General features: G+C 41.8%; 1 protein-coding gene across 1 annotated transcript in view; it reads left to right on the top strand.

The window, feature by feature from the left end:
* SVIL (supervillin) overlaps nucleotides 1-27,449 on the top strand; it is a 229,567-nt gene that overhangs the window by 25,532 nt on the left and 176,586 nt on the right. The window contains exon 3 of the mRNA XM_056133483.1: nucleotides 19,991-20,082. The gene's annotated coding sequence lies outside the window, so the exon portion shown is untranslated. The remainder of the gene's footprint in view (nucleotides 1-19,990; nucleotides 20,083-27,449) is intronic.

Here is a 27,449-nt window from a genome sequence, read left to right as displayed (position 1 = left end):
GTTGTTAACTTTGGGACAGGGCCAAGACCAGGTTTTTAGGTCAAATGCAGCTGCTCTTCCTCTTCCCATGGGCTACTAACCCCCGACCTCTGGAGCAACCTGACCCAGACTTAATTGGGTGGGAATTTTGTCAGCAGAGGTAACATTCCCGTGGTTCTGGAAGGAGCAGGCTTCATTTCAAACCATGAATTGAAGGTATTTGAAGAAAGATATTCCTTAATAAGTCAGATTTTCAGTCTCCATCTCTGTTGATAATCACAGGCTGATATGCCTGAAAAGCATGAAGAAATGGAGAGTTAATTTGTAAGTCAAAATAAAATAATGATGTTACAGGCCATCCTGAAATTCTGAAATCACCTTATTAACTAGGTGTTATTTTTCAGAGTGGGTATCTATCCCCAGCTCTGTTAAATCCCACCTTGCCCAGATCTCCTGATTAAACTAAGGAAATTAAACTAAGTAAATTAAGGAAATTTACTTGGAACTCAGGTTCCCCAACTGTTTTATTCATAGTCCCTGATCCTTCTGAGTTTTTCTCTGCCAAGTACATTCTCTGTACTTGCTCTTATTTATTGCTCTATGTTCAGGTAAAGCTACTTGGTAGCAGCTTAGAACTTTCATGTGATACAATACAAGAAATGGCAATGCCATTCAACTGTATGGAGTAGAACAATTTCAAAAAGAGAACTGTATTCTCCTTTTCTAATTTTTTACCCCTTCCTTGTTATAGCTGAGAAAACAGATTCTCAGTGAACGAGTCTCATTACTTTAACTCACCTGATGGTGTTTTCTAAGGGAAATAATAAAATATTAACACATAAAGTTTAGCGTTTTGAAATTTAAGTGTTTCCTCAATGCAGTTACCTTGATTTGAAAAAGTGATCTCCTACTATCACCTAGTGTTATTAGTTTATTCTATGGGCACCCTGGAATGGCTGCAAGCAGCCTTTTCTGGGGCACTGTTCTCACTTCTGACACCAGCTCACCAAAATTGTGAGGAGCTTTAAACAATTACTTACTACTCCCCTAGCCTTATCCATTTTCATAGGGTAAGTATTTGATTATGATATTTCTCCCCAGTGGATATTGGGTGCCAAATCTAATGGTTCTAAGACTAGGGTTCCATACCCTAGTAGCCTTTGATGCTTTTTTGATGTGTTTGAGCAAATTTTGAGAAATGAGTACTGTAGTCATTGGGTACTTAAGGATCACATACACTATAGAAGTTGAGGTCCCAGGGGAAAGAAATCTGTTTGGCATTGCTTACTTAAGCATTTTCTAAATCCCCTGAACATTAAAACTCTTCCCCACCCCATTTTGTTGAGTATCATATAGTTCTAGTTTTAGAAACACAGAACTAGATTGAAGTTCAGCAAACCTATAGCTTACTGGCCAAGTCAAGCTTCCTACCCATTTATGTATAATAAAGTTTTATTGGAACACAACCATGGCCATTCATTTGTGGAGCATCTATTCACATCACAGTGCTGGAGAGACCCGAATTATCCACAGTGTCTAAAATAGTAATTCTGATTATTTATTGTAAACACTTGTGCCATATCTATTTTCTGAGCACCAAGTTATTCGCGGTCATAGTTGGAAAAAAAATTAGATGGTCAATAACCATTGATAATGCAAAACAAGTCTTGTTCTCCAGAGGCAACACATTAGTATTTTGATTATTTTAGTGGTTATAACTTTCACCACTCTAAAGTAGGTTTACTCAGCTGTTACTGATGTGTCTGGTGTGGGCTTCATTTACAGATGACCTGCTGTGAGAGATGAAGCATTCACATGGAAATTAGAACCCCTTAGTACATCCCACTGTGAGTTACTATTGCAGTTTTCATGTTATATTCAAAACTATCTCATCTACTTTCTACCTTCTCTCTTAGCCTCAAGAGTTTGAGATAAGGATGCGAAGTATCACAACTCTCTCTTCCACTTGCCCATTTTACCATTTTTCTCACCTATGCCTTGACTTTCTTGAGTTGGCCTTGGAAACAGTTGCTTTCTCCCACTGACAATACTTTGTTTTGTTTAAAGTCACATCTCAAGATTTCAAGCCAATGAATGTGCTCATGTAAATATTGTTCTGTAGCAAAGCTAGGTTGCGTGCTGTAATTATAGTTTCTTCCTTTTAATTCTAACAACACAGCAATGATAACACTCAAAATTTCTATGTCATCTTCAAAGAGTTTGTTCTGTTCAGTTCTACCACTTGCTTTGCATTGTGGCACATTTGGACTATATCTTTCCTTCATTTTGTTGATTTTTCCTGGAGTTTTTTCCTCCTCCTACCTTTATTTTTCTTTAATGAGGTATCGCCATAACCTCATCCTCAGTACTTTCTAGTGACTAACTCGCCGACCTGTTGCCTGGAAGACATGTACTCCTTTTGATGGTTTTCTTTTGTGAAGTTCATATATTAAAGTTCTTATGACCTCCTAAGTCTGCTTCTTTTAATTTCCCTTGAGTCTCAGCTTTGTTCTACCTCTCCTGTAGACTATATATCCCCTTTCTGATTTTTTTCTTTTACCCTCATTTTGCTAGAATATAGTTCCATTCAACATTCTCAAATTGAGGGTGACTTTCCATATTTTGCATCTTTGTAGGTTACAATCAATATGACGTAGAGATTTGAAATGCATTTTTCTCCAAATGTCAGAACCCTTGCCTGATCACTGATATTACCAAACATCCTGATACTTTTTCAATCTTTTTAAAGGTTGAAATCTTTTCAATCTTTCCCAAGTCCCCAGTGTTTCTTTCTTTATTCCTCAATGCTCTGCAATTTCACAGTAATTTTACAGTGAAGTATTTGGTGGTAAATCTTCCCTTGTTTATTGTGTTCAGTAGTTGAGGGGTGAAACAGTCAGACGGCACTCAGCAGACAAGAATAACACAGAACTTTGAACAGGGAAAGCTTGAGGAATTGCTCATTAGCAGCAAATAGTTGACTACTAAGGGATAATGGGATTGGCTTCTAAGGAAAAGGAGAATTGTAGAGAGTAAAGAGAATTGTACAGAGCACCCAAAGGGCACTGAGGCAGCATCAGATCTCAAAATGCTGTTCCTCACTAGCCCCCAAAGCTGAGTTTCACAACCCCTTGGAGTTGGTATGGCTCTGTGGCTCTGTGCCAAGACAGTCTGGTAAGATGCTCCCTATGGCTCCGGGCACACTCTAGGAAGCTTTTTAGGAAGTCAGGTGCCTGAGAAGTCAACCTAGGAGGCTCACTGGAGCACTCCTCACTGAGACTCACTGGAACCACCCTCAGGGGTGCTGTCTCAGCCCACTGGGGTTGACAGCAAGAAAGAATTAACAAGAGCATGCCCAACCGAGAAGCTCCTGCACTATTCTTCCACACCCTAACAAAGCTAAACCTGGTGTCAGTTGGCAAGGAAGAGCTATATAGTAAGACCCCCTTCCCCACCCCACACCTTGTGACAATTTTCTTTCTATACTTTTTGTTACCCATGTTCAACCTAGATCCCAAAATAATATGCACAAGTTGTTTTAATGGAAAGAAAAAGAGAGACAACATTTATTTGAACAGTATTCAATGCCATCGGTGTTCTCTTTGCTATTAGTTATTGTTGTTAACATCTTCGTATGTCTCATTTGTGTTTGGGGCCACACCCAGCAGTGCTCAGGGGTTCCTCCAGGCTTTGTACTTAGGAATATCCTGACAAGCTGAGGGGACCATATGGGATGCCGGGGATGGAACCTGGATCGGCCGCATACAAGGCAAGAACCTTGTGCACTGTACTGTCTCTCCAGCCCCTTATGTCTAACTTATAAATTAAATTTTATTATAGCTATGCGTGAATAGGAAACAACATAGTTTGTATGAGTTTTGGTACAGTCTGTGGCTTAAGATATATGCTGAGGGTCTTGGAATATCCCCCAGTAATAAGGTAGGGCTTATGGTATCATTAAAGAAGACAAAGGAGGTAGTTTGGAACTGAGAGGCAATACAAGATAACCCGCAGAATCTAGCTGTGGTACGTTTTTCCCTATTATTTTTTTTTAATTTCTTCATTTATGTGTTTATTTTTCTGTGGTTTCCAGAACTGGTAGTCAGATATCATCCTGAACTCATTCTTCGTCTTTTTTGTCTTCAATTTTTCTCTATTTCTTTTGTGTTTGGGGGAGATTTCCATCATTTTATCTTCTACCACTTATTGATATTTTTACTTGAAGATCATATTTTTTGCATTTAAGCTCTTGTTTTAAGATTATATATTTTTCTAAGCATTCTGATCTTTAATTCTTCTATGGTTATATTGTCTCATAAAAGTACCACACTTTTCCTGATAACTAATTTTTTTCATTGTAAGTTTACACATCTTAAAAAAGTTTTACCATCATTTGAGTGGGGCAGACTACCTGTGCTTAAGCCACAACTCTGATATATTCTAGCTCTTGATCTTTCTAAGCCTTAATCTCTTCCTTTAAATAGTAACTATTCCAGGAGTGCTATGAGAGTAAATGAGATAATGCATGAAAAGTACTTAGTATTGTGGTTTTAGTTATTATTTGTATATATGCCACATTACTTTAAACTGATTGTAATCCATTTAATTATTACTTTAAAAGCACTTTTAATCTGTAAAATACTGTTTTTTAGGTTCTGTGGTACAGTTACTCTTGCTGCCACTATTATTACCACAACTGCACACCAAACTCTTTAAACAGACATAGTAATTCGCATAACTTATTTAAGGGCAAAATTAATGGCATGGAACTTGAAAACATCTAAAGTTGTCTTTTCTTGGAAACTTGTCTTGCAAATATTTCAAATTCTTGAAAATATTTATACCTATAGAAACATGGGGATAACAGTTTAATGAATCCCCTACTTTTCACTTAGATTTATCAGCCATTTCACATGGATCTTTTTTCATCTCCTTGTTTTGAACCCTTTGAATTTAAGTAGTAGAATCCATCTTAAATAAATCATAGAACTCATCACTAGATAAATAATTCTGGCATTTCCTATGAATAATGACTGTCTCCTCATAACCACTATACCATTAGCTCACTAAGGGAAATTAACATTAATCCAATAATATCTAGTATCTAGTTCCTTTACAAGTTTTCAATTGTCCCCAAATAACTTTTTATGTCCACACCCCTAACCCAGACCAGTTAGTGTTTATGCTTTTCTTTAAGTTTTGCTTCAGCAGTCTCTTTTCTAATGTAGATAACTACTCTTATGGTTCTTTATTTTTTATGAATCTATCCCATTACCCCAAACCCTGAACTAGTAATGGTCATGACAAATGTACCACAGGCTGTTCTGCCTGTTATTTCCTGATGATTAGAGTCAAGCTGTAACTCTTCTTATTTGATCATATCGGCAAATATTAGGTTACCCCACTTTGGAAACCAAGTTTAATCACTCAGGAGAAAACAACAAGATCTCTTTGGTTGAAGAAAATATAAATTCCAGGTTCATACTGTACTCTCGTTGCTGCAAACTTGGAAGCAGTCATTTTTCTGGGGGTCCTTTTTTGTGGGAATACTGCTTGAAAAAAAGATCTATATGTCAGTGGAGCTGGAGTGATAGTATAGTGGGTAGGGTATTTACCTTGCACATGTCTGACCCAGGTTCAATCCCTGGCATCCCATATGGTCCCCAGAGCACCACTAGGAGTAATTCCTGAGTGTGGAGCCCGTAGTAACTCCTTAGTATTGCTGGGTGTGATAAAAAAAAAAAAACACCAAAATCCAAAAAACCCCTCTATGTCATTGTCCTTGTTTGTAGACCTAGTGGTTTATACTGATAGCCTCCCATTCAAATCCACCTTCAAAGAGTTCTCTTTCCCTTATTCCAAAAACAAGCAAAAAAATAACAAAAACAAACCCAACTCTAAGAGGAAGAAACCCTAGTAATTGAGCCTTGGAGAAACTAAAAATACAGAGCTTTAAAAATTTTTTTTAAAATCCATCCATGGAAAAGGGGAGACAGTCATGGATTTTTTTTTCTAAAGTCACTAGTATTTTTTTACGCAAAACCCTAAATTTTCTATCCCCCCACCCCCTATTAAAAATAAACACCTAGATTCTTTCACATTGCCCCTTAGCCTACATCCGGCCTCCATGTGGTTTTGGATTATCTTGACTGAGATTCCAAGAGCCAAGTTTTGTTCGCTTTTATTTATGTCACTTTTACAGCCCAGTGAAAGGAAATACAATTTCTTCAGTTAACGATAATTTGTTTGGCAGCCTGTGGAGTTCGGAGTTTTCTTAGCACTCAGGACGGGAAGTGGGTTCAGGAAGTCACCATCCCTGCCCCCTAGAATTGGGAAGGGTGGGCGGGGGGGGGTGGCATGGTGAAATGTCTTTCAGGGTGCAGTAAAGATGACAGTGAGCCTTCAGTTGATTTATCCCAGGAACGAACACTGCCAAGAGGCAGGTCCCTGAGGAGGTGACCTGTTCTGTGGGCAGGATAGGCCATAGGGAGTGAGTGTGTCTGAGAATCAGAAGGGGTCAAAGATCTGAGAGCCATGCTGGATTCAGGATTTCATTTTCAGTGTCACCAAGACAGATTTGGATGACTTGGGGAAATTGATGAACTTTATTAATCAGCCCCACAATAACTGGTGAGCCTTCTCTACATGGGCTTGGAGTCCACTTCCGACTGCAGCATAGTCTCTGGGGAAGGGAGGTTCTGAGCAGAAACCAGCAGTTTCTACTGGAATCACAGACCAAGATTAGTGTTTCTGCTGCTAGTCTCCAGTGAATGGTTTTGTGAATGCTGTAGGGAAATGATCGGTGGTCCTTTGAGTGTGACTTTTCCTTTGGGTGGTCTTATTTTGATGGGATATCCATTCAAAGAGTAGCCCCTCTGCTCTCCTTTATGGAAACCTTTGTGAGGCTTGCACATGAATAACTCATTGTGAAATACCTCTTGGTTTATCTTTTTTGTTTTTCTTTTTGGGTCACACCCAGTGATGCTCAGGGGTTATTCCTGGCTCTGCGCTCAGGAATTACTCCTGGCAGTGCTTGGGGGACCATATGGGATTCTGGGGATTGAACTGGGTCGGCCATGTGCAAGGCAAACGTCCTACCCACTTTACTATTGCTTCAGCCCCAGTTTATCATTTTGTTTGGGGGTTGGAGGCGGGGCAGCAGGACCCGGGCCCACTCCAGTCTCGGTGCTGCTGGGTGAAACTTGCTGGGGATCAAACCTGGGCATTCTCTCCTTCAAGCTAGTTGAAGTTAAAAAATAATGCATTCTGTCTTGTTGAACATGTACAATTTATTTTTAGACATGTCTAGTTGTTTAAAAACTATTTTATGTGGATGCCTAGCAAGTGAAAGCTCATTTTGATCCCCAACACCAGATGCTGACCCCAAGCACAGCTGAGTTAGGCCCCAGAGCCCCCTGTTCCCCCAACTCCACTGGCTCAAGCACCAAACCATCAGACCCATCTTTGACAAAGTGACCTTAAACCCCTGAACACTGCAGGTGGGGCTCCTGTAATAAATTTTAAATGCATACATTTTATGTGTTCTTTCAAATTTATTAGAATGGTACAATAAATGAAGAGATAATTTGGTGTCATATAATTAAACTGGGCTGGAGTGATAGATAGCACAGTGGGTAGGGCATTTGCCTTGCACGCAACCAACTGGGCTGACCCGAGTTCTCCCCCTCAAGGCAAAGCCTGACAAACTTCCCATGGCATATTTGGTATGCCAAAAATAGTAACAACAAGTCTCAGAATTTATTGTGAGATGTTACTGGTGCCCACTCAAGCAAATTGATGAACAACAGGAGGACAGTGACAGTGACAATGATAATTAAACCATTTACATAAAATATTCCAAATATCAAGTTAAAATCAAATTTGCACACCCTAAGTGATCATTTTATGAATGTATTTGTGCCACGTTCTTTCTTTTCCGAATAATTCTTTCCTTCCTCCCTCCCTCCCTCCCTCCCTCCCTCCCTCCTTCCTTCCTTCCTTCCTTCCTTCCTTCCTTCCTTCCTTCCTTCCTTCCTTCCTTCCTTCTTTCTTTTGAAGCACAACTGAAAGTACCTAGGGCTTATTTCTGAATCTGTGCTCAGGGCTCACTCTTGACAGTGCTGGGGTGGGGCGTGGGGGTGGGGAGGGGACGGGGAGCCAAATGAGATACCAGGATGGAGCTAAGTTTGGTTGCATACAAGGCAAACACCTTAGCCCAAATGAGAAATCTTGTTTAATAGGAAAAATGGTTAACTGGGTATATTTTTAGATGTCAGTAAGAGAGAAAAAGCATCTGTTTCTTGAGTTCCACCACCCCTTTCCCACTATTACTCTTTTAAGAGAAACATGGAATTCCTTCCCTGTGTCCTGGGGAGGCCAGCAGAGAAACTGACTTCAGAGCCTTCTGTAGGTGGGTCTCACTTTCTCTTAAAACAGAGGGCCGGGAATATGGCTGCTGGCAGCTCTTGTAATGCTGCTAAGTCATCTAGGGGGAAAAAATGTCTTTAGCTTGGGTCATGTGCCCATTGCCGTGATCAGAAGAGTGAAGGGCCATGTAGAACTTTATGCATTGATAGGGCAACTGTCATGGGGTGCCTTCTGTTTTCCCGCTACAGAGCTCTTCTGGAGGAGGGTGGGGATAGGAATCCAGAACAATGGCAGCATATCTCTCACTGGCTTTCTTCTCCTTCCTGTTAGTAGTTGAGCCACTGAGCCTCAGTGTTATTGAGCACTTGGTATAGTGCTTCTCCAATAGGTTTTTTTTTAATGGAAGTACCAGGGCAGATAAGAGTGAGTCCTTCACCTAAGGATAGTAGATACACAGGACAGGTAGATTGCTCCATAATTGGAAGCCTCCCTCATGAGCAAAGGGGAGAAGGCAGCTGGAATAGAGAAGGGATCACTAAGAAAAGGATGGCTGGTAGAATCGGTCGGGATGGGAGATGTGTGCAGAAAGTAGATAAAGAACCAAACATGATAACCTCTCAGCGTCTGTATTGCAAACCATAATGTACAAAAGTAGAGATTATGGGGAATATTGTCTGCCATGGAGGCAGGGGGAGGATGGGAAAGGAGGGCATACTGGGGAAATTGGTGGTGTGGAATGTGCACTGGTGGAGGGATGGGTGTCTGATCATTGTGTGATTGTAACCCAAACATGAAAGCTTGTAACTATCTTACGGTGTCACTGTCCTCCTGTTGTTCATCGATTTGCTTGAGAGGGCCCAGCAATGTCTTCATTGTGAGACTTGGTTGTTACTGTGTTTGGCATATCGAATACATCACGGGTAGCTTGCCCTGCGGGCGAGATACTCTTGGTAGCTTGCCAGGCTCTCCAGAGGGGTGGAGGAATCGAACTCGGGGCCATGTTGGCTGCGTGCAAGGCAAACGCCATACCCACTGTGCTATTGCTCCAGTGATTCAATAAAATAAAAAAAAAAATAATAGTGAGTCCTTGATATGTGGAGGGGGAGGAGAATGGTGAGGACGCAGTCAGAGTTATCTCCTTTGTGGCTCTTGCATGTGTTTTTTTCACTACTTTATAAGTTATGGGAGAAAACTCACTCAAGGGGGTTGCCCAGAATTCTTCACGTGGTATTTTTCAGGCTCCTATTGGTGGGGAGATTTTGCCTATGTATCTCCCTGGCTGCAGTGGGAGGTTAGAAGAAGCATCTGGCAAAGGCTTTCTCAGAGAAAGAGGTAGCTGACCATTGGCTTCCCTTTGCTGTGGTTGTGGTGATCCTTGAGGACCATCAGGGTTGGGGATCTAACCCGGGATCTAACCCAGCGCCTCATATGGGCACACTGTACCACATCCCAGGCCCGAGTTTTGTTTGGTCTCAAACTGGCATCATTTGAATAAAGTTAGAGTCTCAGCATTCCTTATTCATCCAGCTCACAGGTTTGCTTATTTTATTTCAGAGGTTTTGTATGCTGTAGTAAACAACCTCAGTGTTGGGAAAATAATATGCTAACGAAGCTTACATATTGAGCCTTTACTTTAGGTAAAACAGTGGTCTTTATCTTTGTTTTTACTGCTTGCCAACCTTTGCTTGATTACTTTTTGGAGAAAGAGCATTTCCCCCCATGAATCTGGAACCTGCTTCTGTCCTCTTGCAAAGCCTGCCACCACTTGCTTGCCTGAGGTTTAGCCCCAGCTCGTTTCATATCACATGTTTCCCTGTCACCAACACTTCTCGATAAAAAGTTTAGCAAATCTCCCTGAAAACAATCTTTTGTCATTTTGGCCTCAGTGCATCCAAAGCCATTTTAAATATATGATGATGAAACAGCAGTTGTTTAGTTATTAAAGTCCATTATTTTCTTTTGCTATCAGACAAAAGGACTGAGTTAGATCCAGCTGGTCAACCAGTTGCTCCAGTTTGTCTTCTCAGCATATTGAATACAGTTTGACAGTGTCATTTGATGAGGGAAGTCTTGCAGCCAGGCTGGCTCCTCTCTGCTTAAACAGGTTGCAGCCACATGGGGTACAGAGTTTTATCATCTTTTATCGGCCTTTTTCTTGAAGACCGAATTCAATTCTCGAAAGTAGCTTGAAGAAAGCATCGAGCAATTTTGTGTTTATTTCTCAAAATGCACTTTCACTTTCCGTGGTTGGTATCGAGCCATCTAGGTGTTTTGCTTTTTTTTTTTTTTGCTTTTTTTTGGGGGGGGGGGGCACAGTCACACCTGGCAATGCACAGGGGTTACTCCTGGCTCTGCACTCACGAATTACTCCAGGCGGTGCTCAAGGGACCATATGGGATGTTGGGAATCAAACTCAGGATGGCCGTGTGCAAGGCAAATGCTTGACCTGCTGTGCTATTGCTTCAGCCCCTAGGTTTTTGTTTTAAAGTACAAAATAGGAGCTTTATTTTTTTTTCCAAATAATTTTTTTTCCAAGGGGCTGGAGCGATAGCACAGCGGTAGGGCATTCGCCTTACAAGTGGCCAACATGGCCGACCCGAGTTCGATTCCTCCGCCCCTCTCGGAGAGCTCGGCAAGCTACCGAGAGTATTTCGCCAGCACAGCAGAGCCTGGCAAGCTACCCGTGATGTATTCGATATGCCAAACACAGTAACAACAATCTCTTGATGGAGACGTTACTGGGCCCGCTCGAGCAAATCGATGAACAACGGGAGGACAGTGACAGTGACAGTGAATTTTTTTTCCCCAAATTTGCCATTTGGGGAGGAGGGAGCTGATCCATTGCAACTTGATTTTCTCCTAAGAGACCTCAAGATTCTTGGTCTTTTGAAATTTGAAATGATAAATTGGAGTTTTAAACAAGCAGCTACTCTCTTCCCCTCCATCCTAATATGGCTGCTGCTCCTGGCTGCAGAGTGGCAAGCTTTTGCAATACTTTCCCTTTATTCTTACTCTATCTTCATTTTGGTGAGATTCAGGGTCCCTTCTTGGTCTCTAGTAAAAACCATTCTCCAAGCTGCTGGAACTCTAATCCACTAGAACATGATAATTTCCTTCCACTTAAATACCATGAGGAGTGGATTGGATGGAGGACCTGAGGAAGCTTGTCCATCTCTCATCTGTTCCGAGCCCACTGTCACTTCCAAACCTCCAATTTTTATATGATTCTGTATCTAAGGGTGGTTCAACTCAGACTGAACATTAGCTTGCCAATCCCTCTTTTTGATGTTTTCCACTAAATCCAAATTATTCATTAATGTTATTTCTACCCTCCCCTACCCCGTTATATTAAGAAAACATTAAATTAAAATTTGGAAACCTTATGCAACAACTAATATATTAGCCATAACTGCAGTAGACCCATACATTTTTTATATTCTCATTCTTGTTTATAAATGTAGACACACTTATCTTTTTATTGGGGTGCACTGATCATTCATCATGGTTTTCAGGGAATCTGCACAAGTTAGGGGAGATGACTGGTGGTCCTTCTGGAATCTCAGGGGCTATTTAGCCCAGCCTAACTCTGGAATTTCAGTCATCTCTATATCACAGTCACTCCGTGACTAGGGACAAAACTGTCTCTTTGGCTGCCCTCTGGAATGGAGAGCATTTCAATGAAGAGAAAGTAGATTAATGTTGGACATGAACTCGTACAAGCCAAACCCATAGATCCTATATATGTCTCAGCAGTAATTAGTATTCTGGATTTCTCATGTGGAAAGACAACATGCCTGAGAGGAAAGCTTTGAGAACTGCTCCAGCAGAGGGAGAAAGGTCTGGAATCCCGCAGTGTCTTGTGTGTGCTCGCTGGGTCCTAAGGCACCCCATCTTCCCACTGTGGCCCTGCCTGTACCCTCTACATGATGTCATGCCCTAATAATGTCCAGGCTCTCGTCTTGCCCTCATCTAAGAATCCTTAGGAAAATACCACTCTTTCCATAAGAAGGGAAACGTTTCTCTTTAAGGAACCAGCTCTTGAGACATTTGATGTTTGCACAACTGGAGTCTTCTTTGCCATGAATGTGGGGGTGGGGGTGGAGGGATGGGGGGGTGCTTGAATGAGGAAGAAAGAGCATCTTCCAGGCTGTTGTTCCTCTTCTTCCATCCCTGCCTTTCCTCCCATCACCCCATCACCTGAGTCCCTTCACCCCACAATAGAGATTCTATACACACTCAGGAGCCTCTCCACCTGATTTGAATCTGGATTTGGTTCTGACACCTGGACAAGTTTCTCAGCAATTCTGTGCCTCTGTTTACTGACCTGTAAAATGGGCACAAACATCCTTTCTATTGGAGGATTAGTATTAGTTTTAAGTGGGCTCACAGAGAAGTTGTAGGGCCTATCTCTGTTTCAGTGCTGTTGTTCATACCCTGTATGGGTTATCTATATTCTAGAGTAACTGTTAGAAAAAAAAGAAGTTTTAGAAATCTGGGTTAAAAAGTGTCGGTTTTCAGTACTTTTTGTAGTAATACCAAAAGTTTCTGGTCAGGGTATTGAATGGAAAGGATCAGCTTTAATGAGAGAAATTATCTATTAGCATCTTCCAAACTTCCCAGAAAGTCAAAAGTGACTTTCTTCTGGATGTAGCAAGAAAAAGAATAACTAATTGCCTGAACCCTTTGTGCTAAGCACATGCTTTGTGCAGACATGTAAAGTGAGTAGTGATCTTATGAGTTTGTTCCTATAACAATTTTAGAGAAGAGTGAAGAGGTGCCAAGAGGTGAGACCTGTGTCTGAGTTGGGTAGGCAACTAGAGTTTGAACAATCTGTGGGGTTTCTGAGCTCACCGTGGCCCCCTTTCAGACCGAGGAAGGCTGGCATGGAAAGTGTTAAGGAGCAGAGCTGAGCTGCTCATTGCTTTATCAGCTTCATTATGTTATCTCCTCAGCTTGCTAGATAATCTAGGAAGTCATTCCTCAGTTGACATCAGACTGTCTGATTCTAAGATAACTGCCCCACATGAAAGAGCATCACTTTTTGTTTCCTCTGGTTTGATCAAGCTTCTCTGCCCTAGCCCCTATATTATAGCTAAAAAACAAACAAACTGAACACACACACACACACACACACACACACACACACACGCACACACACACTCACACACACAACCAAAAAACCCCACCTGGTGGGGATGAGAGTAAGTTGTCTGAGGGAATCAGAACAGGGATTTCCTGGTGCTGGCATTTCATTCAGTTGGTTCACTAGCTCCCTTCCACCCAGGGCTTCAGAGCAGAACACATCTGATTCACTTAGCCTCAGCAGCTGGGATATGAGAGGGTAATTCTGAAATTTCCCTTCTTGCTGCTCGTAGACCGCAGAGGTAAAATAATTCAAGAGTCTACAGTAGAGCAGAGGAAGCATTTCATGTCACTGTTCATTGGCCTCTGGAGGTTGGGGGCTTCCTTGAAATGCTTGAAAGGAAGTGTTCAGTCACATCATGATCCTCAACCCACATTTATACTCCTCTAAGAGAGAGGCAACTTTAACAGCAAAGCTAAGTCTTAGTCTTGGCCTTCCAAACAGAATTAATAAAAAACAGTATTTATTGTTTTGGTCACAGAAGCTGAGAAAACCCCAATAAGTGATAATTTAAAAATTATTTATTATAGTAGATACTTTAAATTGTTCATCATCAGTTATTTAGACTCCTGATATGTGAATGATGGAAAGGTAAAATAAAAGTATCTGCTATCGAAGTTGCAATTTTTCGTGATGAAAAATCTGTTCTGATTTTTCTTATTCTTCTAGAAGAAAATGTTCCATAAAATAATTGGTGCTTCTAAAATGAAACTTTGAGGTTTTTATGGTATTAGAATAGCTGTCATTGCTGAAATGAATGTTAGATAAATTTGAATATTTATTTTTGTGTAATAAACATTTTGAACATAGAAAAACAGTCAACTTGATTGTTCTCAGGTGAAGTTCAGACCACAAATTAAACAAAACTGCAGATAATTGCAGATTATTGTACTAATCATAATATGCAAATAGGTAATGACTAAGCAACATATAAAGGTTGTCTCCATGGTTTATTTAAAAAAAAGTATGTTAAAACTGGATAGTCAGTTATATCATTCAGGAAGATAAATATAATTATACTTTTTTAAAATATAATTATACTTTGACCCTTTTAAAACTAATTGAGGCAAATGCAATTTGTGATTTTGTCATTATTTTTATTTCGTATAAGATAAAAATACATTATTTCTTATGATGTAGGGGCAGAATGATGTACACAGTGACCTCTAATATTTCCTGTTTGAACCCAAAGTTCCTACTTCTAAAACTATACTTGACTTGAAGTGATAAAAATATGTCCATATGTCTAATTTATATTTTTAAAAAATTCATTCTGAAAATTCTACAGAAGGTCCTTGTTATCTGAGGAAAATGAAAACTAGAAAAGAATGCCATTTAAAGTAAATCCATTTAAGTGAACATTTCATAGATCATGAGACAAAACACTGGAACTTTACCTTCCCAAAGAATTAGCTGAAAATGATAAATATGTTTGAAAATTGCAGTTACAATTTGAGGTTAGAATATCATTTTGACCCTTGAGTGAGAAAGATACAAAATTCAAATGTTGATTGTTTTGAGAGGAGTAAATTTTGGACCCAAATTTTGCAGCATTTTTATAGATCATGAACAGGGGTCAGGCACTTGCTTTGCACACAGCCGTGACTGGATTTGATTCCTGACACAGCCTTTGGATCCCTGAGCACAGAGCCAGGAGTAAGACCTGAACACAGCCACATGCAGCACCAAATCAGCAACAACAATAATAAAATAAATCATGTCTGACATTTATATCTTAAAGAGCGACTGATTTTACAAAATTTTGTTCAAGATCTTAATTATTCTTCAAGGTCTTTTATGTTCTTTAATATTAAATTCATTGTGTGTTTTAATCCCTGATTGTTTATTTTAATTCCTGTGTTGCCAGGAACTGAGAATATTTTCTCTTGAACAATTGTATCTTTATCAGACTGGTCATGTTAAATAATTGGCCTTGTTTTACCTGTGGATATCTTGAATGTTGCTAGATGAGTCTCATGAAAATTCTGTCTTTGGGGGACAACATTGAATGCTACCTGTACCCACAAATCTACCATCAATTTGTGGGAGATACAAAAGACTAAAAGGATTGGGTCTAAATGCTGACAAAGAGGAAATAAAATTTTGATGGTGGGGAGCATTTGAAGGAGAGCCACATCATGTAGTGCAATCATCTGGGGCTATTCGTGGTTTTATGCTCAGGAGTGACCCCGGATTGGCTTGCTCTTCAAGCCTATGTTCTTCCTTGAACTTGTACCTCACTTGCTAATCTCTATTTCTCTCTGCTTTATCCACTCTGAGAAGCCCATGTTCTCTTGAACTTGTACTTCCTCTCTTTTTCTCTCTTCACATCTTTCTAGGTAAGTTTCAATATAAACTATCTTGTTTTAAAATAACAACAGCAGCAGCAGCAATAACAACAATGAGAATCCCCTGCATCACTCAGGAAATTATATTCAGTGCTGGGTGTTCAAACCAGAGTTGACCACATGCAAGGCAAATTGTAACTTGACCTTGTACTCCATGCCAAAGGTGGAGTCTTGAGGGCAGATTCTAGTGTCAGAATGATTAAATATTAAGAAATTTTTAGGTTTCTAGAAATAGTTTCCGGGGATTTAGAGCCTCAGGACCCCTGAATTATTTGCATTAATCCATGGCAGTGTGCTCTATTGAGAGAAGACAGATTTGGGGGGAGGGGGAGACTCCTGTGTGGGTGTCAGTTCTGCTCCTGTGTGATCATGGACCTCGTTTAAGCCTGACTTGTCTAAACTGCAACAGAAAAAGGCAGAACCAGTCCCTTCTCATCACAGCATTCTGTGATTTTAGGAAGTGGGTGTCTTTTGTTTTTGTTTTTGTTGTTTTGCTTTTTGGTCAACCTGGCAATGCTTAGGGGGTTACTCCTAACAGTACTCAGGAGACACATGGGATGCCGAGGACCAAACCCGGGTCAGCCATATGCGAAGCAAGTACCCTACCCACTGTACTAACAGTCTGACCCCTAAAGGTGGGTTTCTTGAGCTGTATCATTGTGTTTTCATAGAATACTAGAATTAAATAGGTATTTTAGTTACTTCCACTCCATATAGTTTTTTTCCCCCCTTGCTGTATCCATATGTAATCATACTCTTGGTAATGTTGTAATCAGCACTTGGAACAACATAAATGTTGATCAAGAATATTAGTAGTGTTATCTCTTCTAAGTGGTAGAAAAGATACACCAGAACCTTAATTTCTTTTCTTTCTTTTTTTTTTTTCACACTTATCTGTTCTAATGCTGCTAGAGAGTCTATTGAGTAAATATTTGTTAAGCTTAGGGTGTTTGCCTTGCACGCGGCCAACATGGCTGACCCGAGTTCTATTCTTCCGCCCCTCTCGGAGAGCCCGGCAAGCTACCGGGAGTATCTCGGCCGCACAGCAAATCCTGGCAAGTTACCTGTGACGTATTCAATATGCCAAACACAGTAACAACAAGTCTCACGATGGAGACATTACTGGGCCCGCTCAAGCAAATCAGTGAACAACGGGAAGACAGTGAGAGTGACAGATTCTGATTACGGGGCAGTCAAGCATCTCTGTACTTTGGGACCCTTGGGTGGGGAGCTGCTCTCATAGACATCATTGCAAGTAGACAATCTTGTAAAAAAAATAAAAAATAAAAAGTGCTGCTCAAAAAATGGGCTCAGATCTCTTCCTAACACCATGTACAAAAGTAAGATCAAAATGGATTAAAGACCTCAACATCAGACTGGAATCCATAAGGTACATTGAAGACAAAGTTGGCAAAACCCTCCATGACATTGAAGCTAATGGTATCTTCAAAGATGTCATGCCGCTGGTCAAGTAAGTGAAAACAGAGATAGACAAATGGGACTATCTTAAACTAAGAAGCTTCTGCACCTCAAAAGAAACAGTGACCAAAATACAAAGACAGTCTACAGAATGGGAAAAGATATTCGCTGAATACACATCTGACAAGGGTTTGATATCAAGGATATATAAAGTACTGGTTGAACTCCACAAGAAGAAAACATCCAACCCCATAAAAAAATGGGACAATGAAATGAACAGAAACTTTCTCAAAGAAGAAATCCGAATGGCAAAAAGGCACATGAGAAAACGCTCTATATCATTAATCATCAGGGAGATGCAGATCAAAATCACAATGAGATACCATCTCACACCTCAGAGAGGCCCACATCCAAAAGAACAAAAGCAACCGGTGCTGGCGCGGATGTGGCGAGAAAGGGACCCTCCTTCACTGCTGATGGGAATGCCGACTGTTTAGCCCTTTTGGAAAACAGTATGGACGATTCCCAAAAAACTAGAAATTGATCTCCCATTTGACCCAGCAATACCACTCCTGGGAATATATCCCAGAGAGGCAAAAAAGTATAGTCGAAGTGACATCTGCACTTGTTTGTTCATTGCAGCACTCTTTACAATAGCCAGAATCTGGAAAAAGCCTGAGTGCCCAAGAACAGATGACTGGTTAAAGAAACATTGGTACATCTACACAATGAAGTACTATGTAGATGTTAGAAAAGATGAAATCATGAAATTTACATACAAATGGAAAGTATCATGCTAAGCACAATGAATCAGAAAGAGAGGGATAGACATAAAAAGATTGCATTCATCTGGGGGACATAAAGTAACAAAATAGGAGATTAATACCCAAGAATAGCTGATCAGTATAGCAGGAGGTTCACTCCATGGCTTAGAGGCCAGCCGGGCATGCTAGTGGAACGGGCAGCTCAGATAGAGAAGGGAGCACCAAATAAAGGGTGTTTGGAGGATCCTCCCAGGATGGGAGATGCATATTGAAAGTAGACTATGAACCAAACATGATTGCCTCTCAATGCCTCTTTTGCAGACCACAACATCCAAAAGGAGAGAGAGAACAAAAGGGAATGCCCTGCCACAGAGGCAGGGTGGCTTGGGGGGGCGATGGGTGTGGGAGGGATACTGGGATCCATGATGGTGGAAAATGGGCACTGGTGGAGGGATGGGTATTTGATCATTGTATAATCGAAACCCAAGCACAAAATTTGTAAGTCTACAACTGTACCTCATGGTGTTTCACATAGAAATTTAAAAAAAAATGCTGCTCATACATGTAGCAGTGTTCTGGGTGCATTGCAGACTTTAAATGCCTTTTCCTGTTGCTGTAAACAGGAAGAAACAAACTAAGGCAAAGTGTCTGGCTAAGCTTAGCAAAGGGAGGAACAAGGAGAATTGGATGGGGGGGGGGGGGGGCGGAGAAGGTTTCTTTGATTGCTGCCAGCAGAACTTCTATGCAGAAATTCCTGAGAGTATGGCATTAGATAACAAGGAAAGCAGGGAATGACCCAGAAAACAGGGCTCTGAATGCCTTCTTCAGATGCCTGGTTCCCCTGTACACTGCATCTTGTGTCTCCTCACCTGGGAAGGTTGGGGATCTTGAGCTTCACTCAGTCCAGCCCTGAGAACAAAGCCTTTAGTCATTGCTGGAGGGGAGACCATTTCAGGGAGCAGGTGAGCTAACCCCCCACCCCACAAAGAAGCCTCACATAGAATTTGTTAACCTCCGTTATTAAAAATTGTAACACTTTCAGGGCTGGGGTGATAGCACAGCTGGCAAGGTGTTTGCCTTGCCCACGGTCGACCTAGGTTCAATTCCCAGCATCCCATATGGTTCCTTGAGCACCGCCAGGAGTAATTCCTGAGTGCAGAGACAGGAGTAACCCTTGAGCATCACTAAGTGTGACCCAAAAAGAAAAAAAAATTGTATTACTTTTCCTATCTAAGATCTTGCACTTTATTGGGACATCCTAGGAAGATTACACTCTATTCATCTGTTTGAATTAGACTTGCTTCCCCTATTTAGATGTATGTGTGTGTAGCGGGGAGGGGGTGATGGGACTGGGGGGTTGGGGGGAAGGCTGTTTTCCCCTTTTACCTGTGACCTTTGCTCTGTAGGGGACTTGCTTCCTCTCTACCTATGGGACAACACTGTAGTGCTTGTTTGACTTGACTTGCCACATTACTGGCTGAGATGGCTGTTGGGCAAGAAAAGGAACTGGGTGTTAGTGAAATTGAAGGGAACTTGGTGGTTTACAACAGTTGATGGCAAAAAATTTGAAGCAGTCAAGTTAGATTCAGTTTTAATTGTGATGTAGGCAGTTTTAATTGTGATGTAAATTACCAAGTAGAAAAATATAAAAAAGAGGAGAATTACTTAGGGAGCTGGAAGTATAGTACAAAGGGTTAAGAACTTGCCGTGCACACAGCTGATCCAAATTTGTTCCTTGGTACCAGATCCTCTGAGCATGACCAGGTGTGCCCTCCCCCACACCAAAGAAGAGAATTACACAGAAATGATGTATTAAGTTTAAGTCACACTCTTTTAGTTCAAATGGGAATGAGAGGTATTTTTGATAAAAAAGAATGTAGTTAGTTTAATATTTTTAGGCTTTAAACAAACTATTTCATCTTGCATATGTATTTTTCATTTTTGAAAGTTATGTCTTTTCTTCTGTTTAGATTCGAACTACACTTCTTCTGACTGTTTCCTAAAACAAGAGAAGAAAACTGCAAAAGGATGGTGACTACTTTTTGAGTTTCAGGCAACAGAGGTAATTTATGATTATGACAGAATGTGTTTTCAGTAGTTATGAAGACCAGCAGGAACAGGAGCAAACAAGAAACCAAGGCTTTGGGATATTTTCTGTAACATACAGAAATTGATGCTGTATTGATTTACCGATATTAATATTTTCCTTTGGTTTTTGGAGTCACACAGTGGTGCTCAGGACTTACTCCTAGCTCTGTGCTCACTCTTGGTAGCACTCAGGAGACTATGTATGGTGTCGGGGATTACACTGAGTCTAGCTACATGCCATACCATAACCCTTGTACAGTCTCTAGAAAATTTTAAAACAAAGCATGTTCATCTGAGTGGGTGTTTCCAGTCTCCCTGATGTGCTAAGTGTGCTTCTGGGGAGCCCAGGATGTAGGTGGGGAAGTGGGGTTGGCCAGGTTCAGGGGATCTCAGCACAAGGGAAAGGGGGATATGGCATGGGAACTGGGGGTGCGGCCTGTGTGTGGGAGCGATAAAAACTCTTGGAAGTAGGGAGTACAAGTGAGTACAAGTGTTTTGCTAGACCAAGAGAATGATGATTACCATGAATTGATTATAAATCCTAACCTGAGCTTTGAACCCCACCTCTTCTCCCCTCTGTCCCAGCCACCCCAGTCCCCATTCCTTGGTATGGCAGGAGACTAGTCCCCAAACATGAGATAAGTAGTGGCCTTTTCTGGAAATGTCTAAATTGCCCAAGACTGTGCAAATCGGTAACGTGAATCTCTGAGGTGCATTTGAGCTTTGCCAAGACCCCAGCACAGAAGTAGTCTCTTTTCCTCTTCCTGTGGAGCACTTTGTCTTTACCTCTGCCCTTACCTTCTGTCACAGGCTTGGTTCTTTTTAGTACTTTTTTATGGTCAAGTTTCTTTGCTTACATGAGAATATTAGCAACAAAGAATGTTTTTGCTTTACCTGCTACTTTAGGTGAAGCACCTAGAACAGTGTCTAAATCAGTTCTAGGTGCTTGATAAGCACTAACTTAGCAAAGTATTACTTGCTTCTCCTTGATCAGTCCAAAAGTTCTGTGGGGGACAGGACTGTTCCCCTGCAAATCTCTCTGGGCTGAGACACCCAGTGGGGTGCCATCCCCACATTCGCCCGCTCTCAGTAGGGCTGAGGAGTATGCTTGGTGCTGCTGCCCTACTGGCTTTGTATAAGCTTTCCCATCGGAGGCACAAATCATTCGAGCATTTTACCTTCCGGACCGAACAAAGGAGTTGGGGAAAGAAAGTCAAAGGCATCGGCTGCCAGCCGGGTGTCTGTGCAGACCACTGTCACTTGCCCTGTTCACCAGCCTGTCTCCAGGGGGGTTGGGGTGTGGGCAGGAAGGGTGTTGCTGCTTTTTACTGCTTCCCCTGTGGTCAGAGAGGAAGTATGTGGCAATTCATCTGATGACAACATTGTTGTCCCTCGGAAGACTCAGGGGGCCCCATGGCTTTGCTTTCATGCCTGCGTGTGGGGCCCCACTTCCGTGAGTGTGGAGCACAGAGGTGCCTGAGGGAGGAGCTAAGTGCAGGAAGTGGTTGGTCCAAATAAGGGACGTGACTGAGAAGAACTCCAAACCCCACCCACCGTCTCTGAGTGACCGAACTGGATTTAAACTTCAGCATCCCATATGGTCTTCTGTCCACTGCCACGAGTAATTCCAGAGTGCAGAGCAAGGAGTAACCCCTGAGCATTGCTGGGTGTGACCCAAATAGCCAAAAGGGTGGGGGGGGGGGGTGGAAATAAAGCAGTTTCTAGGAGCCATAGAGATAGTAAAGCTGGAAGGGCATTTCCCTTGCACACCGCCGACCCAAATTCGATTCCTTGCGTCCCATATGATGCCTCAGCATTGCCAGGAGTAAACCCTGAGTGCAGAGCCCAGAGCCAGTTCAGAGAACCATCAGTTGTGGCCACAAAGTAAAATAGAAAGAAGTTTCTAGAGCTTCTAGGCTGTGTGAGTTTACCTAGAAAGGAAATTGAGGGTACCAGAATTTTCACTTTCAGGCTCAATAATAGTTGGCTTTTGGCATTGGTTAGAGAATGACTAACTGTGAGGCAGTCATGAGATGTTAATTTAAAAACCTTGGATGATTTATGCTTTCTCTTATAAACACACACACACACACACACACACACACACACAAACACACACACTCTCGCTCTGATTTTAGAAACACATGCCTTTGCTTGTCAGACTTTGTGCTGAGGTAGCTCAAGTCTCTTCCTCGCCAAGTTTTAAGAAGCTTGTCCTGAGGCCCCTAACTACAGCCAGCCCGTCCTGGTCCCTCTTCGGGGGCCCCCACCACCCCTGAAGCCGTCCTCATTTGCTTATTTCTCCACCACACTCCCTTCCTCCCCAGTCTGTCCCTTTCCCAGGTGACAGCCCTAGTTTTGTTGCCCATGTCCTCAGTCCCCTATATATAGTCCCCTGCTGATGGGTTTTCTGCTGTAACCGCAGCCACTCCATGGAAACTCCTGGTCTGGGCCCTTCAGTACTCTGGGCCTCTCTGAGGGCTCTTAATTTCTGCCCCATGATCTCAGGAGGGAACTTGCAGGCTTGTTTTCATTTGAAAACTCCTTCCCTCTCTCCACTGTGCCTGGCCAGGCTTGGCCTGGAGCTCAGTCCTTCAATGAGTAATGTCTTCAATCATTGCTTGAAGTCTAGATCTTTGGTTATAGGCTGAGGCCTGAAGTTTAGAATCTCAGCCATGCCCAGAGGGACCTTCGAATGCAGGCTGCCACCTCAGGTCCATTTTATCTTGTTGTTTGTCATGCAGAACACTGTTGCCAGTCTGGAAGCATGGAACTTACTCATTTGCATCCTTAGGGTATTGCAATGCTAAGTCCACTAAACTGGAATATTTTTCCCTTTTGTCGAGAGTAGCTAAACCTATCATGGTGTCATTCAGGTACCTCTCTGCCAGGAAACTCTCTGGTCCCTGGCCCCTGACCCCCACTAAATAAAAGTCCTCTTAGCTCCTGCTCCCTACTATATTTTGATGTCTCTCAATTCAGTCAAACTGATTTCTGTAAAAGTAGGACCAGATTCCTCCAGATTCCTCTAGCATTGTCTGCAGCACATTGGCATCTAGAAAATGCCTGACTTTTTGGATCCTTCATCCTTCGATTGTCCTTAACCTTGACCTCTTAACCTATACACAAAGGTGTTGGTTATTCTTCTTCAAACAATTAATTTAATGAAGTTCTATCAACTGCCCAGAGCTATGAAGCATGTCAGCTGAGGTTGTCACTCTCTTCTCATATGTGACTCTGGAACTTACTCTGCTTTTTTAGTTCTCACACCAATAGGCCATATGCACCTATCTCTGCAAATGAGAATAATATGTTAGTGGAAATGAGTGATCCTTCTGTTTCTAGCTAGAAATCCAGAGGTTGCACTTTCTATAAGCAGGCAACAGTGGGGAGAAGCCAGGCCTTCCATCCACTCCTCAGGGTTCTTCTCCTAACCTGGAAGAGGAGAACCAGCAAGAAGCAAAAGGCCAGGAGAGTTCCAGTACTCCCAAGACTCAGAGACCTTCTTTCGCTTTAATTCTTTTTGTCTGGACAAGTCCTCAGGCTTTGTTAGCTGCGTTGTTCTATAGCTCCTCCAGAAACAATAGTTACCTCCTTTCACACACAGGCTTTTGCAATGAAACTTCTAGAGGGGAGGTGCCTACACTTATTTGACCCTACTATACCCCCTTTTGGAAAATAATCACTCATATGACCCCCAGAAATATGCCTTCTTTATGTAAACAAACAGATCACACCCTGTCTCAAATGGTACCGGAGGCCTCTCCTACCCATGAATCATTCCAGCAAACTCCCCTCAACCGAAAGTGTAGATGGTTTCCTCCATTTCTGGAGAAAATGGTCAGACCTGTTGACTCCCCAATGAGGGGGCCTGGCTGTCATGCAGAGATCCATGACTTCCTAGTAGCTTTACTCCATTTCTCACAAGCATTTTTTAACCCAGAGATTGAGGAAGCTGAGGCAGAAGATCTGCAAGCGTGTCTTCTTGCATATACTGGGCATCTCTGGGTTGAAGGTAGGGCTTTAGGATGGACGACCATGGAAGGAACATCAAGCATGAATGTACAAATGGTGATGTTTGTCCAAGAGCTCATGTAGGAGTGCTCAAGGAGTGAAAGTTCTGCTTCCTCCCTCAAAGAATACCTCAGAGCAATAAAACTATGTCCTTTTGGTGGCACTGACAGTGCTCTGGGCTAGGCTGGACATGTCTTTCCTCATCAGATGTTTTCTTTGGGTGGGGAATTGCCGTGTGTGACAGAACAAAGGCTCAAGAGAAGCAGGGCTCTTTCAACATTTACTCTTCTCATACCTGAATGCATTTTTTAGGGGTGGAAAAAGATGACTTTTAGTGGCCTCTGTGATCCCAGACTACCGGTGATTATTGAACTAATGGGGACAAGAGATACCAGTGAATTTTCAGAAATATTGCTGAAATATTTGCATTCAATAAAACTCAGACTTACAAATTTTTATGTTTCCAATGAGAAAATTTTTTAAATGATTGCTATTTGGAACAATTGGTCGAAATATTTTATTTTATTTCGGGGCCATATCTAGTGATGCCTGTGACAATTCCTGGTTCTGTGTGAAAGAGTGACCCTTGGCTGTGCTCAGGAAACCATATATTCGCCCAGGACTTTAACTGGGGTTGGCAGTCTGCAAAGCAAACATCTTAACCCCTCGTACTATTTCTCTAGCCCCAGATCGGGGTATTTTTTCCCTTCATTCTCATTTTGTAATGTTCCTAAAGTAAGTGATCTCTGGTCTGGAGAGCAGATGGGTTCTGACCCAGGAAGAACTCTTATAAAAGTGACTGGAATTGCTACTTCATAAAAACTTCCAGTATCCCAGGGTCACAGGTGTGTGCCAGTTGAAGGAAGTTGAAAAGTCTGCTCCAGAGCCAAATGGGTGTTAGATCCTAGACACATGCCAGCTGAAATTGAACCCTCTGTGTGGCCCAGGACTGTTGTCAAAAACAGAAGAGCTGGCTCTCATTCTCCCAAGTCAGAGTCCAGTGGAGTGTTCCAAGAGCCAGTTGCTTGGCCCCTGGAGGTGAGATGTCTTGGGGCCCAGGATGACCTCCCTTGTCCTTCAGGAATCTGCTGCACCACCCAGTTCTGTCCACTCTCCTTTGAGGAGAGAAGATCTCTGTAGGACTCCCTGCGGTCCCAGAAACAGGCCTTTACCATATTGTCATGACCAGAGGCTACATGGTGAACTCCGCACTGTCAGTTAGATGTCTGCTACTTCCTGAGAATCTGTGCTTAGCAACTTGAAGTCTTTATTTGTGAGGACTTTATATCACACGTCTGAGTGTTGTGGGCATGAGCTAATGTCTCTTCTTTGAATGAGGCAGAGGGTTGAATGAACCCGCCTATATTTATGTTAGACAGCAAACGGACATGAATGTAACAGGTCTTTATTGTAAATCGTGCATCATTATGGAACATTTGGGAGGTTTATCACTCACTATAATGGATGGAGGGCAGGGTGTGATTTTTCATCATTTGGAAGGATAGCGGTCTGTTTTATCCGTAAAACATGTGGGAGCATGGATAGAACAAAGTATGATAAATAGGAAGTGTCAGCTTGTGACTTAGGGAATATCACTTTATTAGAAATATTAAATTAGTGTGTGGTGGGACTCAGGACAGTGATAGACAGTGTGCTCCTGTGGGGTTCTGAGGGCCTGTGTTGGTTAGAGCAATCTCCTGCAGATAAGAGGATTTGTTTCTCATGGTATTTCAGGCTCTTCATTAGTCATATATATACCCTGGACTCATTGGCCTGATTGCTTCAAAGATAATGTGAGGCAGGAAGTATCAGGGTTTATCGGAAATGTTCATTTTCTAATTCTGAATGCTAGAATGTTATTCTTATTACATAGCCAATAGGAACTATGGTTCTAATTAGTTGATCTTGAGACGGGGGATATTATAATGAACATTGCAATATTGTGATACACCGTCTTTGCTCCTTTAAAGATGGAGGCCATGAGCCAAGGAGTGCAGGTGACCTTAGTAACTGGGAAAGACCAGGAAATAAATTCTCCATTAGAGCCATTAGTCCTCTAGCTGGGGCACACCCCTCTTGATGCCTTGGTTTTTAGCCTAGTAATACCTGTTTCAAACTTCTGCCATATAGTACTATCAGATAATAGATTTGTGTTGTTTTAATTCACCAACTGCATAAAGGTCTGTTACAATAGGAAACTATCCAATGTGGAAACCTGTTTCTATTTTGGAAACATGAAACCCTCTTGGTTATTTATGAAATACAATATCATGGAAAATTTATAGAATATAAATAACTCAAAGAAGAAACTTGTCAAAATTAATTATGAGAGCTCGCTAAGCTAATTTGTTTTACTAGAGTGAGGGCAGGAACGTAATTTATTCCCCATTATCATCACACTACCCATTTCCGTACCTGGTTCATTAATATTATAAAAGTTCATTACTATTATAAAAATTTACTTAAATTTGTTTGTTTGTTTGTTTGTTTTTGCTTTTTGGGTCACACCCAGTGATGCACAGGGGTTACTCCTGGCACTGCACTCAGGAGTTACTCCTGGCGGTGCTGAGGGGACCATATGGGATGCTGGGAATCGAACCCGGGTCAGCCGCGTGCAAGGCAAACACCCTACCCGCTGTGCTATCTCTCCAGCCCCAGACACTTAAAATTTTTAGAAAGTACTATCTTTCAAAGAGTATATAGTAAAGAATATCACTTTATTATCTTAAACAAAGTTCCTGTTCTAGGTAAACAATGTCATATTTGACATTGTCATTCAAAAAGGAGAGCTACAGTTAGATTTAAGTTGCTGGTTTTAAACAAGTTATTTTTGTTTTTGGGTTCTGGGAACTTTATTGACTTTTTTGGTTAAGAGTTCCGTATTCCTATCCCCATTTTACTGCTGTTGCTGTTGTTTTGATGACCAGGGGTCACACACAAACTTGGTTGTGGTGTTCACCACAAATTTAATTCATTTAAAATTTAAAAAATTTAAATGTAAAATTTTTAAATAATTTAAAAAGTATTAAAAGTATAGGGGGCTGGAGCAATAGCACAGCGGGTAGGGCGTTCGCCTTACAAGCGGCCAACATGGCCGACCCGAGTTCGATTCCTCCGCCCCTCTCGGAGAGCCCGGCAAGCTACTGAGAGTATTCGATATGCCAAACACAGTAACAACAAAGTCTCCAATGGAGACGTTACTGGGCCCGCTCGAGCAAATCGACGATCAACGGGAGGGCCTTTACTTTACTAAAAGTATAGAACTGGCACGTTTTTTTTGTTGTGCTTACCTGCAATTGCACCTGTGACTGCAGTGCTTATACACAC

The sequence above is a fragment of the Sorex fumeus genome, unplaced genomic scaffold, assembly GCF_029834395.1.
Source record: "Sorex fumeus unplaced genomic scaffold, SorFum_2.1 ptg000007l, whole genome shotgun sequence".
NCBI classification, from domain to species: Eukaryota; Metazoa; Chordata; class Mammalia; order Eulipotyphla; family Soricidae; genus Sorex; species Sorex fumeus.
Note: the sequence above shows the minus strand (reverse complement) of the source record. Positions and strands in the feature narration are given on the sequence as shown.